The sequence below is a fragment of the Oryx dammah genome, unplaced genomic scaffold (genome assembly GCF_014754425.2).
Source record: "Oryx dammah isolate SB20612 unplaced genomic scaffold, SCBI_Odam_1.1 HiC_scaffold_23, whole genome shotgun sequence".
Lineage (NCBI taxonomy): Eukaryota > Metazoa > Chordata > Mammalia > Artiodactyla > Bovidae > Oryx > Oryx dammah.
This window is the reverse complement of record NW_024070207.1, coordinates 25949343-25965086: the sequence shown is the minus strand read 5'-3', so window position 1 is coordinate 25965086 and position 15744 is coordinate 25949343. Positions and strand designations below refer to the sequence as shown.

At 50.8% G+C, this 15744-nt stretch overlaps 1 protein-coding gene and 1 long non-coding RNA gene across 3 annotated transcripts in view; one reads left to right on the top strand and one right to left on the bottom strand.

Moving 5' to 3' along the window:
* The window catches only part of ELF4 (E74 like ETS transcription factor 4), a 36980-nt gene extending 22122 nt beyond the window's left edge, over positions 1 to 14858 (bottom strand). Inside the window, exon 1 of one of the 2 annotated variants that reach the window (XM_040265173.1) lies at positions 14583 to 14858. The gene's annotated coding sequence lies outside the window, so the exon portion shown is untranslated. Of the gene's footprint in view, positions 1 to 14292; positions 14487 to 14582 lie in introns of those variants that run through there. The other variant, XM_040265174.1, reaches the window with a different exon arrangement.
* Positions 14607 to 15744, top strand: part of LOC120881469 — a 9971-nt gene continuing 8833 nt past the window's right edge. The window contains exon 1 of the long non-coding RNA XR_005725311.1: positions 14607 to 14681. This is a non-coding gene — a long non-coding RNA (uncharacterized LOC120881469). The remainder of the gene's footprint in view (positions 14682 to 15744) is intronic.

The window sequence follows — 15744 nt, the reverse complement described above, 5'->3', positions numbered from 1 at the left end:
GCACATCTGACTGGGCGGAGGAGGTGGAAGCACTTGAGATCACTGCCAGCTCAGGGCCAGCGCTTGTGGGGTTGGCACCAATCTGAGCTAGGGCTGGGCCCAGGGTGGCGGGTGTGGCCTCCATGGCCTCGGCCATGGGCCTGTGGCAGGAGGGGCAGGGGGGCATGGGTACTTGTTTACAGCGGGCAAGGTGTTCCTTTTGCACCCTCGGATATCACTCCGGGCTGCTTCCTCTGCTTCTGGGGCAGAAGACCAAAAAGTAACCATTACAGGGAGACAGGACAGCATGGATTTACATCTACTGGGTACGAGCGTGGGCTTGATGTCATGCCAGGCACTTTCCATAGGCTATCTGTTTTCATTCTTACAATATCCCAAAGTAGCTAGTCACTGGCAGAGCCCAGGTTTGAAGCCAGGTTTATTTCCAACTACTGTGCTCTTTGAACTTTGTTTTCAGTTACATGTATTTTGGTAGTAATCTTGTTTTAATAGTTCCATTTTACAAACAGCACAAGTGAGACCTAGCAAATATGAGGTAACATGACCAATGTCACACTGCCTGTCAAGAATGGAGGCAGAACTCAAACCCACGTCTGTGTGACCTCAATGTCTGTGCTCTTCCCATGCAGCCCCATGCTGGCGACCATCTGCTCAGAGTCCTAATTCTATACCCAGAGTTGAAGGCTCAGAGCCCCTATGAGATCCTTCAACTAAGGCTTCCCATGTCCTAGTCCCCTTTAGGCTCCATGTGATAGGTGAAACCTAATTTCCTGGGCAAAGACGCACCCAAATGGAGACGAGTCGAGCCCTTGTGGAGGATAAGTACTGTGGAGTAGGAGTGATAAAGTTTCTGCCTCTATTCCTGTACCCTAGGGGCCTGTTTCCAGAGGGTTCCTGGCTCCAGATCCGGAGTGGCCTAGGCATGGTCCCTGCCCCATAAATACACACTTGCTCTCGACTTACACATAATTTAAGTCTGGGTTCTTATCTCAGGGTGTTGGTTCACATGTTTACTCAAATATTTATGGAAAGTCAGAGCTGAACACCTCATAGGTGCCAGGTCTGTGGCCTGGGACCTATCGTTGGGCCCACCCTATTCTCTGTGGTAAGGTCTCTTCGCATGTAAGCCCCCCTGCCCCAGCCAGTAAGCTGGGTTAGCACATCTGCCTAAACGATATTGCTGGGGGTTTTCCCCTCAAAACACTTCTATAGCAAGTGTCTCTTCAAAATTGAGGCTCGGAGGTTGGGGGAAAAGGGCGAGTGACTGCTATTGGGTATAGTTTCATTATGGGGTGATGAGGATAGAACTGCTCAGACCACACTCCAGGTCTTCTTACTTCTGACTCCAAGGCTCCCTTCCTCCCATCAGCCTCCCCATAACCCTGAGCAATCATAACTGCTGAAGTTTGGCGAGTGTGCTAGGCAGCATGAGGCATGGTGGCAGGGGCTTAAGCAACAAGGTAGGAGTAGAAAATGCTCTAGAGCTGGACCTTTAACCTAGGTCTCCATGAGCATGGCCAGGTCCCTGCCCCTCTCTGAACCCCAGCATCCCCATCTGTTAAGTGAAGTGGGTGAGTTTGGTGATCCTTCACAAAAGGCTCCACCAGCTCTGACCCTTTGAGGTTCTCATTATAAAGCACTGCAGGATGGAAGAGATTGGCATGTCGGATACCGGATTTTTCTTGGAGTGCTGCAGGGAGCTGGCTGCGACTAGGTGTTCCAGCTGATGCTCCTCACAGGCATGGTGACAATCAGGACTTTGCCACGAAAGTCACAAGCTCTCTGAGGATTCTGCCCCTCGGTTTCTCTATGCGGGGATGAGGCAGGGGCTTGGACCTGATTTCACTCCTCCCCACCCACTGCCCCTGCCCACCGGCAGTGCTAGGTGGTAGAATAACCCTTCATGAGACTCACTGATCACATCCTTTGGAGATGTCGTGAACCAGGTTCTTGGCCGAGTGCCCAGGCCACCCCCAGTTGGCGTGGAGCTTGCCTCCGCGGTGGAGGGAGTGATCGCTGCCGGCCACCAATCTAGTCCCCTCTGGACAGGATGTTTCCACATCAAGCCCCACTTCCTGCAGCTAGGCCTGGGCTCCGGTTTCCCCCTTCTCCTGCCATCTGGTCGCCTGCCCTCTGCCCCTTCCTCTTGCTGGGTGTTTACAGGCTGCCTTATCAGCCTGGGGAATCTGGGCCTCACCCAGTCGGCTGCCCCGCCCCGCCCGGCGCAGCCGCCCCGCCCAGGGCCCTACCTGCTGTGGTTTCGTCACTCCAGGCCGGCACCCCCCCCATCCCCTCCCCACCGCAGGCAGGCCGGGGGTGTGGATGAAGGCTTGCGCCTGCCAGAGCGAGACCTGAATATTCATAGCGAGCCGTCCACCTGGTCCAGGCATTCTCTCTCTATTGCCACGGTCTCTATCTGCAGGCTGTGGGGATAGAAATGAGGCCCTCGGGCTGCAGAGGAGGCCAAGTTTGGCCTGGAGCGCCTCCGCCGACAGCTCTTCTCTTCTCAGCCACCCAGAAATAAGCGGTGCCGGGCGGGGGGCAGCACGAGGGTGGAAGGCTCTGAGGCTGTTTTGTTTTTAACTGAAGAGTACTCCATACTCCGGGTGAGGCCGGGGAGGAGCGAAGGCTAGGGAAACTGTGGGCACAGACTTGAGGGCCTCCTGGGTTCCACCGTTGTCTCCAGCCCACCCAAAGGCTAGGATGAGGCTGAGCTAGCCACTGAGCAGGTCGGATGACTTCCCCTCAGAGTACAACGACTTAGATTTTTCCATTAAATGAGTTTGAATCAAGGAAGGAGACAGTGGGGGACACTGGGCGAATGAGCATGCAGGAGGTGATGGATTTCTTTTCCAGCACTTTGGGCTAAAACCTTGAAACTTCAAGTTCTGACCTGTCCCTAGGCAGCTCCCACAGGGACAGAGCCTGCTTGCTAAAGCTGACCAATCCCAATAGCCAGAATCAAAGCCACAATCCAAACCCGGATCCTCCCTCATCTTTCGGTTGCTTCACTGAGAAGTCAATTAAAATATGTTCAGGAGGTAGATTGCGGGCATTCACAGTATAGAAAAAAAATGCCATACTTCAAAGAACTTTTATGAAACTGTTTTTCTAGGTCTCTGAGATAGAATTTAATAGTTTGGGGCACTTGGGTGGGAAAGTTTGGAAAAACTCTGCTCAGGCAATTTTGCCATTAATGGGCTATGTAACCACAGGCATGCCATGTCACATGGCTCTCACAGCCCTGGGCTTCCCCTGCCCCCTCCACCATAGATTTCATGCTACTCAGAGCTTCTCACAAGCTTACTGACCCTAGCAGCAGTCAGGGCTCCGCAGGTCATCCCACCTCCCCAGGAACAGCTTCCCACCACTCAAAAATAATAAACCATTTAGTGTTAATGTGTTAATGGGTGATACTGGGTTAATGTGTCACCTCTCTCCTCAACACATTTTCATTTTAAAAGGCCATCTGGAGCTACCCTGCTTTAACTTAAGGAGTGGCTCTGCAGGTTAATAGGGGGGCAGGTGAGCGAGGGAGTGTTTCTTGCTGACTCTGCCTCCCGTCATACCATTAACCCTGGAGCAGGCCTTCCCCATCTCCTCCCCATGCCTGTAGTTTCTGTTGGGAAGCTGTATAGAGGGGATATGAAAGTCTTTGAAAAGCTAACCAGCCCTGGGGCAGCAGAAAGCCCATTTGACTGGGCATGAGGAAGAGTAAGTTCCAGGCAGGGCCCTGCCTCTGCCGAGCTCCTCCCCCAGCCTCTGAGCTGGCGCCAGCTCCTACTCCAGGGCACACATTTAGATCTATGGCTTGGCCACACCAGCCATGCTCAGCAAGGCCTTACAGTCCAAGCTCATCTGCTTGGTTTCCAAAGGTCTTTCACAGTCTGACCCCACCCTACCTACTCAGCCTCATTTCCCATGATTTCCCAACTCAAGCCTGGGCTTCAAGCCCAGTGGTCTCCTCATGGTCCCCTGAGGGAACATTCCAGGCTCATTCACGGAGTTTCTCAGGCCTGCCAGGCCCTCGCTGCTCTGTTTTAGTTAATCAAACACTGCCCATCCAGCAAGGTCCCAACCAAGTTCCCCAAATCCATGGAGCTGGTTTTGCCCTGATAACTAGTGTCCACACCCATGGGGCCCCCTTCTAAACTCCCAGAACCCTTAAATTCCACCACAAGATCTCTTAATCCCAGGCAATCTCGAATTGCTCTTTAATTATTTCATGTGTATGTCTTATTTCCCCAACAGGCTGTAAAATTCATGGGATCAAGGTCTATTTTATCTTCTCCTGACTCTAACACAGGTCTGGGCATTCATGAACTAAGCCCATGTAAATTCTCAGCCCAAGTGAAATCTCTGGAATAGAGACCCCAAGTCCTGCTAGATCTGAGGGCTATAGTCTAGGGGTGGGAACAGGAATAGAATTAGGGAGCAAAGGTCCCCAGGCTCAAATATTACTTGTCTTCTCTTGCTTCAGGCCTCTACTTATGAAAACACATACCAGCTAGAGTCATTTATTCCAAACATCATCAAGAAGGCAGTTGATCAATCAGGTCATCATCAAAGCACTCTCTCTTTGTACAAACCACAGTGTTTCTACCCCGTGAATATTGGGTGCTGGTCTGATCATTGAACCCTCAGGAAAGACTTCAAAACACTGGATCAGTTCTAAGAGCTAAAATGATTCAAGAGAACGGGATTCAAGGATAACTTTTTTAAAAAGAGGCCTTTCGTTTGCTAGACAGACAAGGTTGAAAAGGAATATATGACTGGCATCTAGAAAATGATAATCATGGAACACTGCACCAAAAATAGGTATAAATGAAGGGCAAATAATAAATGGTCCTATTTTGCAAATGTAAGGTTAAGGAACTCTTTACTGAAGGATATCAATGAAAAGATTAAGCATCTTCTAAAAATGACAGTAGCATCAGGCTCATCCATGATTATAAAATAAGATCACAATAGCACAGCTAAACATATCTATTATAACAATTAATGTAAATAAAATAAATTCTCAAGTATTAAAAGAACATGTTATTATAAATAATCCATAAGGATATATTGCACAGCACAGGGAATATAGCCAGTATTTTATAATAACTCTAAATAGCATTTAACCTTTAAAAATTGTGAATCACTATGTTATACATCTGAAACTTATATGCAACCCACTCCAGTATTCTTGCCTGGAAAATTCCATGGACACAGGGGCCTGGGAGGCTGCAGTCCATGGGGTACAGAAGAGTCAGACACAACTTAGTGACTAAACAACAATATATCAATGAAAAATTATATTGACAATCTGATTCTAAAATTCATATGAAATTGCAAGTGACTTAAAATAGGCAAAACAACTTTGGTTTCTTCATTCTTTTTTTTTTGGCTGTGCCATGCAGAATGTGGAATCCTAATTCCTCAACCAGGGATTGAACTCACAACCCCTCCATTGAAAGCTTGGAGTCTTAACCACTGGACCACCAGGAAAGTCCCCCAAAACAACTTGGATAAAGAACAAAGTTGGGGGACTAATACTATCTGATTTCGAGAATGATATAAAGGCTACAGTAATCAAAACAATTGGTACCAGCATAAAGATAAACAAATAGATCAACGGAACAGAATATAGAGTCCAGAAATAAGCTTACATAAGCTGGATGAAAGGACAACTGTATTAGACTAATGACAGCTTTTTCAACAAGTGATGCTGGAATAACTGGATACCCATATTTTAAAAGAAATCAAATGGATTTCTATGGCTCACCATAGAGAAAAATTAACTTGAAATTGATCAAAGACCAAAATGTAAAACCTAAACTATAAAACTTATAAAACAAACTGTATAAGACAAAATATTTGTGACCTAGGGCTAAGCAAAGCATTCCAAGATACAACACCAAAAGCATGATCCTTAAAAGTCAAAATTGATTGATTGGATGTTATCAAAATTGAAAACTTCTGCTCGTCACTGTGAAGTGAATGAAAAGATAAGGCACATACTCAGACAAACTCTTTGCAAAGCATGTATCTGATAAAGGTCTCCTACCTAGACTCTATAAAAAATTCTCAGAACTCAACTACAAGAAAACAAAAGTCAATTAAAAATGGGCAGAAAATTGAATAGATACATCGCCAAAGTAGATATATAGATGACAAATAACAACATGAAAAGACGTTCTACATCATCAGTCATTAGGGAAATACAAATTGAAACCACAATGAGATACCACTGCATACCTATTAGAATGACTAAAATTTTAAGACTGCCCACACCAAGTGTTAGCAAGTATGTAGAATAAATGGAACTTTGATAAATTGCTGATGAAATGTAAAATGGTACAATGACTTTGGAAAACAGATTGAGTTGAGCCTACAACTACTATATGATCCAGCCATTCCACTCCTAGGTATTTGACCAAGAGAAAAAGACACATATAGCCATAGAAAGATTTGTACAAAGAAGTTCACTGAAGCTTTGCTTGTAATAGCCAAAAACTAGAAAAAAATAAAAACAACCACCAAATGTCCATCAACTGATGAACAGATCAACAGTATATGGTATTATCCAAACAATGGAATTCTACTTAGCAATAAAAGAATGAAATATTGATGTAGAAAACAACATGGATGGACCTTAAAATAAATGTGCTGGATGAAAGAAGCCAAACAAGGAGAGGATACATTCGATATGATTCCACTCTAGAAAATGCAAACTGTTACAATGATACTGAATAAGCCCTAGAACTCAAATGCACAGTGTAGTAAATGTAAACAACAATATTGTATTAACAATCATCAAACTTGGTAAGAGACTAGAACTTAATCATTCCAATCACTAAATAGAGAGGATAATTACGCAACGATAGAACTGCTAATTATCACTATGATATATAATCATGTCAAATTACCATGTTGTACACCTTAACTTTACACAATGTTATATGTCAAATACAGACGGTCTGTAAATTAATGATGGTTCACTCAAGACTTCAACTTTACAATGGCATAAAAACGTTACACAGTAGAAATCCTACTTCAAATTTTGAATTTTGATCTTCTGTGATCACAAGGGTAAACAACCAATACACTTACAACCATTCTGTTTTTCACTTTCAGTACAGTATTCAATATATTACATGAGATACTCAACACTAATACTCTGGCCACCTGATGTGAAGAGCCAGCTCATTAGAAGAGACCCTGATTCTGGGAAAGAGTGTGAGCAGGAGGAGAAGGGGGTGACAGAAGATGAGATGGTTGGATCGCATCACCAACTCAGTGGACATGGATTTGAGCAAACTCTGGGAGATAGTGATGGACAGAGGAGCCTGGCATGCTGCTGCCCATGGGGTCATGAAGAGTCAGACACAACCTAGTGACTCAACGACAACAACAGTATTCAATAAATTACATCAGATATTCAACACTCTATCACAAAATAAGCTTTGTGTTAGATGATTTTGCCCAACTGTAATTTAATGTAAGTGTTCTGAGCACATTTAATGTAAGCTAGGCTAAGCTATGGCGCTCAGTAGGTTAGGTGTATTATATGTATTTTCAACTTCCGATTGGTTTATCAGGATGTAACTTTATCATAAGTCAAAGAAGATCCATACATTTCAATTAAAAATGCATACTAATTGACAGTCACATAAGTAGATAAGTAGTTGCTCAGGATAGGGGCACAAGGAAACTCTTGGGGGTGATTAGTTTCATGAGTATATACATATGTCAAATATTATCAAAGCATACACTTTAAATATGTGCAGTTTATTGTGTGTCAACATTGCCTCAATAAAACTGTAAAAGAGAAAGAAAAAGGTCCTCAGATTGGGTAAAATAACAACAGCAGCATTTACTATGTAATTTTAGCAAACAGTATTATTGCATAATTTAACTATGCAGTAATATCACCATATGACAGCAGTGAAGACAAAAGAAGCAAGAACACGCATCTTTCCTGAAAAACACATCCCTTGGTGCCACCCGTGGAGACGAATTCTGAACCTGGGAAGCTACTGAGTGTGCTGACTCAAATGTGTTTTGTTGTTTTATCTTTGGCTCACTCCCATGCCTACTTCATTGTCCCACCGAGCCTGGAAGGCCCCTAAAGCTCAGCCAACATGCTCTCTTTCCTCCTTTGAAAGGCCATGTGCCCTCTCACCCCCAGGAAGCCTTCCCCAATAAAGCTAAGGAGGGAGAAGAAAGATCTTCCTCTAGGTATGCCCTCCTTGAACCCATTATTACCTATTCTTCAAACCCTAAGTGCCACAGGCTTGTTGGCACTTCAGCTCCTGCCTGTTGTGAAGCTAAGTGCATGTGTATGACCAGAGCTCCTGAATAGGGTTTAGGTTTTAGTCCCCACAGGGGCCTGGGCCTACTGTGTTTTTTTTAGGATCAGGGTGGCGCCAAGAAAGTGGTCACTTAATGAGACAGGTGTTTTCTGTGCATGGATTCTCACAGAATTAGCAGAGCTAAACTAGCCTCTCTGGGGGCATTATGGAAAAAAGGCATTATCTGCTAAATCTATGTCTTAAGTACCTCCTTGTTATCAGGTCATCAGGAATCTGGGGCGGTTAAGACTAATTGCCCACTCTCCCATTCCTCAAGGCCTAGGGGCGGGAACCAAGGGACAGAGTGAAGCAGCTCAGGGGTGGTTCAAGGGTGGTCTAGGGCCTCCTGCCCCTGTGGGTGGCCACAGGCACCTCAAGCAAACACAACCCATTTGCGAGCAGATGGAACCTCCAAGTTACTTTCTGGGAGGCCTTTGGAATGGGAATGGCCTCCCAGCCCCTCAGGAGCTCTTCTGGGCAAAGGCAGGGTCCCAGCCCCAACCCAAGGCCTCAGTTCTAGTGAAAGAAGGGAGAAAGTGAGCAGTGGTTGGCCAGTTGGCTCCCAGAATTCTACACTCAGTAGGGTAAGAACAACAAACTGATGATTGCTAAATACTTGCCAGGGGTGGAACATGAGGCCTCCTCTCAAAGGAACAAATTCACTCTTATTCCTGCAGCGAATGAATATCGAGATGAACATGGTGACGAGATAAAGATGGCAAAGTTAATAAAAATGTTCAAGACTTGATTTCTGCTCTTTACTACAGCACTGCCTGTAGTAAAGAAAGACTTTATTCTGATTTTTTTTTTAATCAGAAAGATTTTACTACACACACACACACATCTTTTTCCACATCCCTCTTTATCTTGTGTGATGGCAGAATTAACAAAAAGTTAGCAGAAAGATGTAGAAAATCTCCCTCTTGCTTTTGTGAATGAGCATCACGTTCCCTGCCGGCACTGCCAGAGAAGCAGTTGATCCCTGGAGCCTGGTAAAGTCAAGGGTGTGGGAGGAGGAAACGATAAGAACAACAACAACAATAATAATAGCCACAGAATAATAGCAGCTCACACTTACTGGGTGGTTTCCGTGTGCCAGGCATCATGCAAAGTGCTTTACGGGCATTATTTCATTTAACACTCACTCCAACCTTAGGAGAGTGATTGTGTGATCAGTCCACAGTCACACAGCCTGAAAGTGACAGGCCTGGGATATGAATGCAGAGAGCCTGTGCTCTTCCTCCTCGGGACAATACCACACAATAGCGTTATTGAGAAGAATATAGGGCTAGACTGGAAGAGGAAGGGAGCTTTGGGAAGGGCAGGGGGAGTGAGAAGTGGGAAATGGCAGCACTGGGACCTAGGGCAAAGCTTCCTCAGTCTGGGCAAGTTGTTTAACCTCTTCTTGTTGGTCTGGCTGAGAAATGTTCTGGCACTTTCCCTGGCTGACCCTCCTGCATCTGCCAGGGAAAGTGCCGCTCCCTGCTTCTTAACCCTCCTCATCGCCCTGTGTGAGGAGGCTGGGTAGGGTCTTTGCCAAGAAACTCACCTTAGGACACAGTTTCCCCGGATGAGAAGTCAGGGTACTCTGGTGTGTCTCTGTGATTTTGCAATGTGCTGGGGAGGGCGCATGCCCAGAGGGCAGAGAGAGGAAGACTGATGCCTGGGGTGGGGAGGGGGGTGGTATACGTGTGTCCAGGTGATTTCATCCAGTTAAATCCAACAAGGATCAAGTCTCCCCGTCATGTCCAGCCAGGAGAGATGCAGAAGTCACAGAACAACTACACGGCTAGTCCTTGCCCTTGCCCAGGGGGTCCGGACAGAAACGTGTGGGACTCTCTAGACCTTTTAGTTCTTGGCTGGCTGAGAAAATGAAAATCTTCATCCTCTACCTGAACCTCTGGGCTGCCAGAGAAATCCCAGGACGCTGGGGAAAGTGAGACTTAACCAGTCACTGCTGGCTGTGCACACCTGTGGTAGGGCAGTCATCCTGTCCCTTTGCTGCCCTCCGCCTCTCTTTTCCTCCTCTCTCGCCTCCAGGGCCTGTGTGTGGTGGGGGGACGGGATGGGGGGAAGTTCAAAATGAAATCCCCTCCGCCTGGGAAAGCCTGGCCACCCTTTGTGTCTCATCCATCTGCGCTGTGCCCTCCACTTTGTGTATCTCCCAGAGTGCAGCTCAGGCTTTGCACTGAGCCACCCACACTGGCTGTCCTGATCTTTTATGTGACAAACATGTCCCAAATGATTACCGAGGCTTCGAAGGTCAGTATGTAGCCAGGGAAGAGAAAGGTGGCTTTTCTCCCTTTTCTGCCTAGCTGGATCTCCCCCACACTGCCCCACCCCTTCAAGGTCTAGCTCAGAGTCGAGGCCGCACAAAGCCTGTCCTCGCTCTTCCTCCAGCTGCTGCTGATCTCCAAGCCCAGCCGCCTCTGGCCCCTGCTCCAAGGAGCACAATTTAGCACCTGACCAGCCACAGTCCTGGCAGCTTGTCCTCACCTCGGATTGTTTTCAGTGCCTTAGTCATCTCCCGCCACCCCCTTCCCTTGTCTCCCCCACAGCGCCTAGCAAGGGTTGGGCACACAGTAGGTGTTAATAAATGTCTGTTGAATTGAAACTCAGCGGCTCCTATGAGGTCAGAACCGTCATAAGCACCCCGACCAGCAGTTCCTTGGCAACCAGCACTGGGGTCCGAGCTACAGGGCATGAGCAGAGAGGCTGCTATTACAGGCCACGCAAGACTCAGCGGCTGGAGATTTGCAGGCAGGTTGGTGTTGATGAGAAAAGCCCCTGACCCTTAGGAAAGCGCCCATCGGATTCTGAGTACCTTGCATGAGTTTCTTTTCTCTCCTGCAGAACTAGTTTTCAGTCTGAGAACCACAAAGGGAATAAATCGGCAGTGAAGCCAGAAACCTCTTTGCAGTTTAGAAATCCTGGAGAGAGAACCAAGCCTGGGTTGGGGTCAGGCCCAAGACTGAGGGAAGAAGGCTGCCCAGGGCCCTTCTGAGGTTGGTGGGGGATTCTGGGTGGGGGTTGGGGGCTGGGGGCATAGCAAGTAGGGGGTTAGAGGGGCTTCTGGGTGTGGCCCTAAGTAATGCCATCCTATCCTGGAACCCAGCAAATCACAGCACTAGATGCTTGCCACCTGTGGTCCACACAGGAATTGGGTCTCCTCGTCCCTCTTGTTCACCCAAATCTCAGGGCAGGCCTCTGTCCAGAGGTAGAATCCTGACCAGAGCCCAGCCTGTAAGAAGCCTCCAAGTCTGGGGTACCTGGCTCCCCATACTGGCTTTGAATTATGGTTCTTTATACAGATGAACTAGCCATCCTCTCTGGTCCTCTCCCACATCCCCCACCCTGACTCTGGCCCACACCGGAAAGTACACACAGTTCACAGTGGTGTCTTCCTCACCTCTGCATTCCCCTCGCTCATAACTCAGTTGGTAAAGAATCTACCTGCAGTGCAGGAGACCCCAGTTCGATTCCTGAGTTGGGAAGATGCCCTGGAGAAGGGATAGGCTCCCCACTCCAGTATTCTTGGGCTTCCCTTGTGGCTCAGCTGGTAAAGAATCCACCTGCAATGCGGGAGACCTGGGTTCAGTCCCTGGGTTGGGAAGATCCCCTGGAGAAGGGAAAGGCTGCCACTCCAGTATTCTGGCCTGGAGAATTCCATGGACTGTATAGTCCATGGGGTTGCAAAAAGTCGGACACGACTGAGCGACTTTCACTTTCACTTTCAGTGCTGGGACTGGTTCTCAGCAAATGCTTGCTGAGTTAAATCTGAGTTTTAGGCCCCATATTAGACAATACCGTAAGTCTAGCTTGCGCTTATGGTTCTAAATAAACAGCTTATGTGTACTGACGTATTTGATCCTTGGCAAAACCTTATGAGGTAGATCTGATTTGACAGATGAGGAAACTGAGGCATACAATTAACTGGGATCACACAGTTAGTAAATAACAGAGCTGGGATTTAGACCCAGACAGTCTGGCTCTAGGGATTGGAGGCAAAATGAAAATGTTGAGAGGAGAGAAGGGGGCTGGCAAGGACCAAGGCCAAACTTCTGCGCAGGGATTTCCCTGGGAAAGCAATCCCCTCAGCCTGTGTCTGGCTGGGCCTCTCAGGGAGGCCCTGAATTTTGCAGGCTAGGAACATTTTGGACATCCCATTAATCAGGCCCATGAATGAGAGGTCACAGCACCCTCATTTTGAGATTCTAATACAGGACAGAGGAGACAGAAGCCCACCACTTAGCTCCAGGCACGGAGAGGACTGCTTTCAGGCCTCCAGTTTGTCCAGGGGTGGGCGCCAGTTCCTGAGCAACGGCGCAGCAAACAGCGCAGCAGTGGGAGGAATGCCAGACATAGTTGCAAACAAGCCACTCCTTCGGCTCACAGCTAGAGGCTGCGCGAGGGTGGCAACGTGGAGCCTGCTCAACGCCCACCCCCCACCTCTCCGCGGCTTTGAACCCAGAGACAACCACTTGCCAGGCAGCCTCTTCCCTACACTGACCAGGAGAGGAAGTCCTCCAGGATAGTTAAGTCCTTCACTTAACTCAAGAGAGCTCCCCTTCAGGCTGTTACTGCCAAGGGTCCGCTGAATTAATGGTTGAGAAAGCACCTTCTAACCGGTAAAACCCTACCGTTCACTGTGAGGAGGAATTTGCATTCTAGTCCTGCAAACGGGACCCTGGGTATTTTCAGTCCCAATGTATCCTGTCTCCCCAAAGCAGACAGCCAGATCTGATCCCTTCACCGACCCCCCCAACCTGGCACTAGGGCCAGGGGTCAGCTCGCTGGGGGTGAGTCCCTCATGGGCGTGCCCACCAGCTGTTGGGGCCGAGCAGTGGTGGCTCAGGCCCTGGGGTGGTGACTTCACTTCCGCTCCGACCTCCCCAGCACTCCTCCCCTATGAGGCCCCACCAGGCCAAAATCGAGAAGTCCAAGGTTAACTGTTCCTCCCCACTTTAAGAGCTAATTAAAATGATTAGCCACAATGAAGTGTCAAACATTAACCAGAAGAAGCTGCAGGACCAGACAGGCCTCTATCTCGGGCAGAGATGAGGGTCAGGACCATCAAATCCAACGGCTGGGATGTTGGCGCGGGGGGGGGGGCGGGGGGGGGAGTCGGGATGGGGGACGCGGGCGGCGAGGTAGAACTTGGCCGAGGCGCGGAGGGGATTAGGGGGTTAGGAGGTGACCCTGGTCAGGAGGGCAGGGCAGGGAGGGCAGGGCGACAGAGGTAGGGTGCGATGGAGGGACAGGCAATCCGAAAAGCAGCCGCCTCAGCAGTCTCCCAAAGCAAGGCGCGGTCGGCAGGGGACCCGGCGCTGCGCGGCTGCCGAGTCCACGAGCCGGCGGCAGAGGAGGGAACACAGAGGCGGGAGAGCGGGAACGCGGGAGCGGGAAGGCTGGCGGCCGGCTCACACGGAAACTCCGGCCCCTGCCAAGAGGTCTCTATTTTGGCGATCCAATTATCCAAGTCATAGGTGTGTGTGTGTGTGTGTGTGTGTGTGTGTGTGTGTGTGTGTAGAGAGAGAGAAAAAGAGAGAGTGTGTGTGTGTTACCCTAAGGCGCCTGGTCCCAGAAGCCCTAGGGGCCGCCAGATCAATCTAGCAGCCCCGCCACAAGGAGGCCGACCGCCTGCCCTCGGGCACCGAGCTGCTGGGGCGGGCTGTCACAACCAGCCCTATCACGGACTGCCCGGGGAGAGGGCAAACCCGCCCCCACCCCGACAGGGGAAATCGACTGGGCTTCCAACCCGGGACCGGCAGCCCGGGTTCCCCAAAGCACACGCGGTGGGGCGAGGCCAGGGCGGGACGCAACACGCCGCAGCTCTCCCACCCTTCCCTGGGCCCCTCAGCCCCTAATGCCCCGGGGCCCCGGCGTCCCTGTTCCCGCTCTCCGGCAAACTTTCCGAGGGCCCCGAAGGCTCGGAGAACCGGCGCCATCGACGTACCTGAGACCGCGGGGGCTCCGTCGCGGGGCCGGGGTCGACCGCCGCGGTCCCCTCCCTACTCGGAAGGCCGAGACGCGGGGTCCCCAGCCCGGCCGACCCGCCTTCTCCCCCTCAGAAGCCGGGCCGGGCGAGTGGCGCCGGGACTTCGGCGCCGGCGAAAGGAGAAGTGGAAGTTGAGCGCAGCGCCGGGTCGGTCCCCGCGGCCGCCGGGGCCACCGTTCCCCTCCCTTCTCCCCTCCCTCTTCTCCTCCCTGCCCGCCGGCCCCCGCAGCCCCGCGCCCGTGACTCACCTCGGCGCCGGGGCAGGCTGGTCCGGGCGGGCGAGGCGCAGGGCTCTCCCACACGTCGCGCCGCCAATGGCAAGTTGGAAGGCGAGATGCAAATACCAGGTGAGACAGCGGTGCCCCTATAAAATGAGTCCGGGGGGCGAGCTGGAGTGCCGGGGGAGCCCAGACGCCAGGCTGAAGGAGGGGGCGGCTGGGGCGCCCGCGGAGGGGGCGCGAGCCAACAGAGACCTGAGCCGAGACAACCGAGCGAAAGGGGAAATTGCGCTAGAGACACACACGTCCCCGCAGGCGGCGGCTGGGGCGGGCGCGAAGGAGGCAGGGCGGGAGGGAGGGAAGAGCCGGAGGGAGGGACCGACGGGAGGGACGGCGGGCGGGCGGGGTGGAGGAGGGCGAGAGGGAGGGACGAGGCGTCTTGGTGGAAACAGCGCCCCTCCACCCCCGGCCCGCCGCGGTCGCCAGCACGGCAGGGGGAGCCGTGCCAGGGGCCCGCGCGGCCTCTCCTTCCCCTCCCGGCTCGCTGGCCCCCGGGGGACGGCGAGAACCCGGCTCCCGCGGAGCTCACGTCGCGCGCCCAGCGCTCCCCACGTGGCGCGTCCCGGGGCCCGCAGCTCCGGCCGGGATGCCCCACACCGTGTCTCAGAAAAAACAAAAACAAAAACAAAACCACTCCATTCCCGGGGGACTCCGGATGGCTATATCCGGCCCCCTCGGTTCCTCGCGCTTACCGGCTTTGGCCCCAGCCCCGCGCTCCCGATTGTTATTGAGCGCCTGCCGTGAGGCGGAACTGCTCGAGGGCGGACCGAGCGGGTAGGTAAGGCCGGGAGATGCCCGGAGGATCCAGTTCGGGGACGGTATGCCAGACACCGCGGAATCTCGGGCCAAATGCCTCGTGCACTTGGCGCGACTAGAGAGTTTTGGGGATTTCTTAGGGAGGTCGAGCCTAGGGCTCCGGATGAGGGAGACCAGGAGGATATGAATGCAGGGAAGGACTGAGGGGAGAGGGCTGGTGCAGCAGGTGCAAATGTACCCAGAGTTAGGGTGCTGCAGAAAAACTCATCCCCCCTTCTGTCCAGAGCCAGGCTTCTCTGCTTGAGGTATCTATTTGAATCCCAGCCCATTCTACCTCCCCCTAACCCTGTCCTCTGATGTGCCTCAGCATCCACCC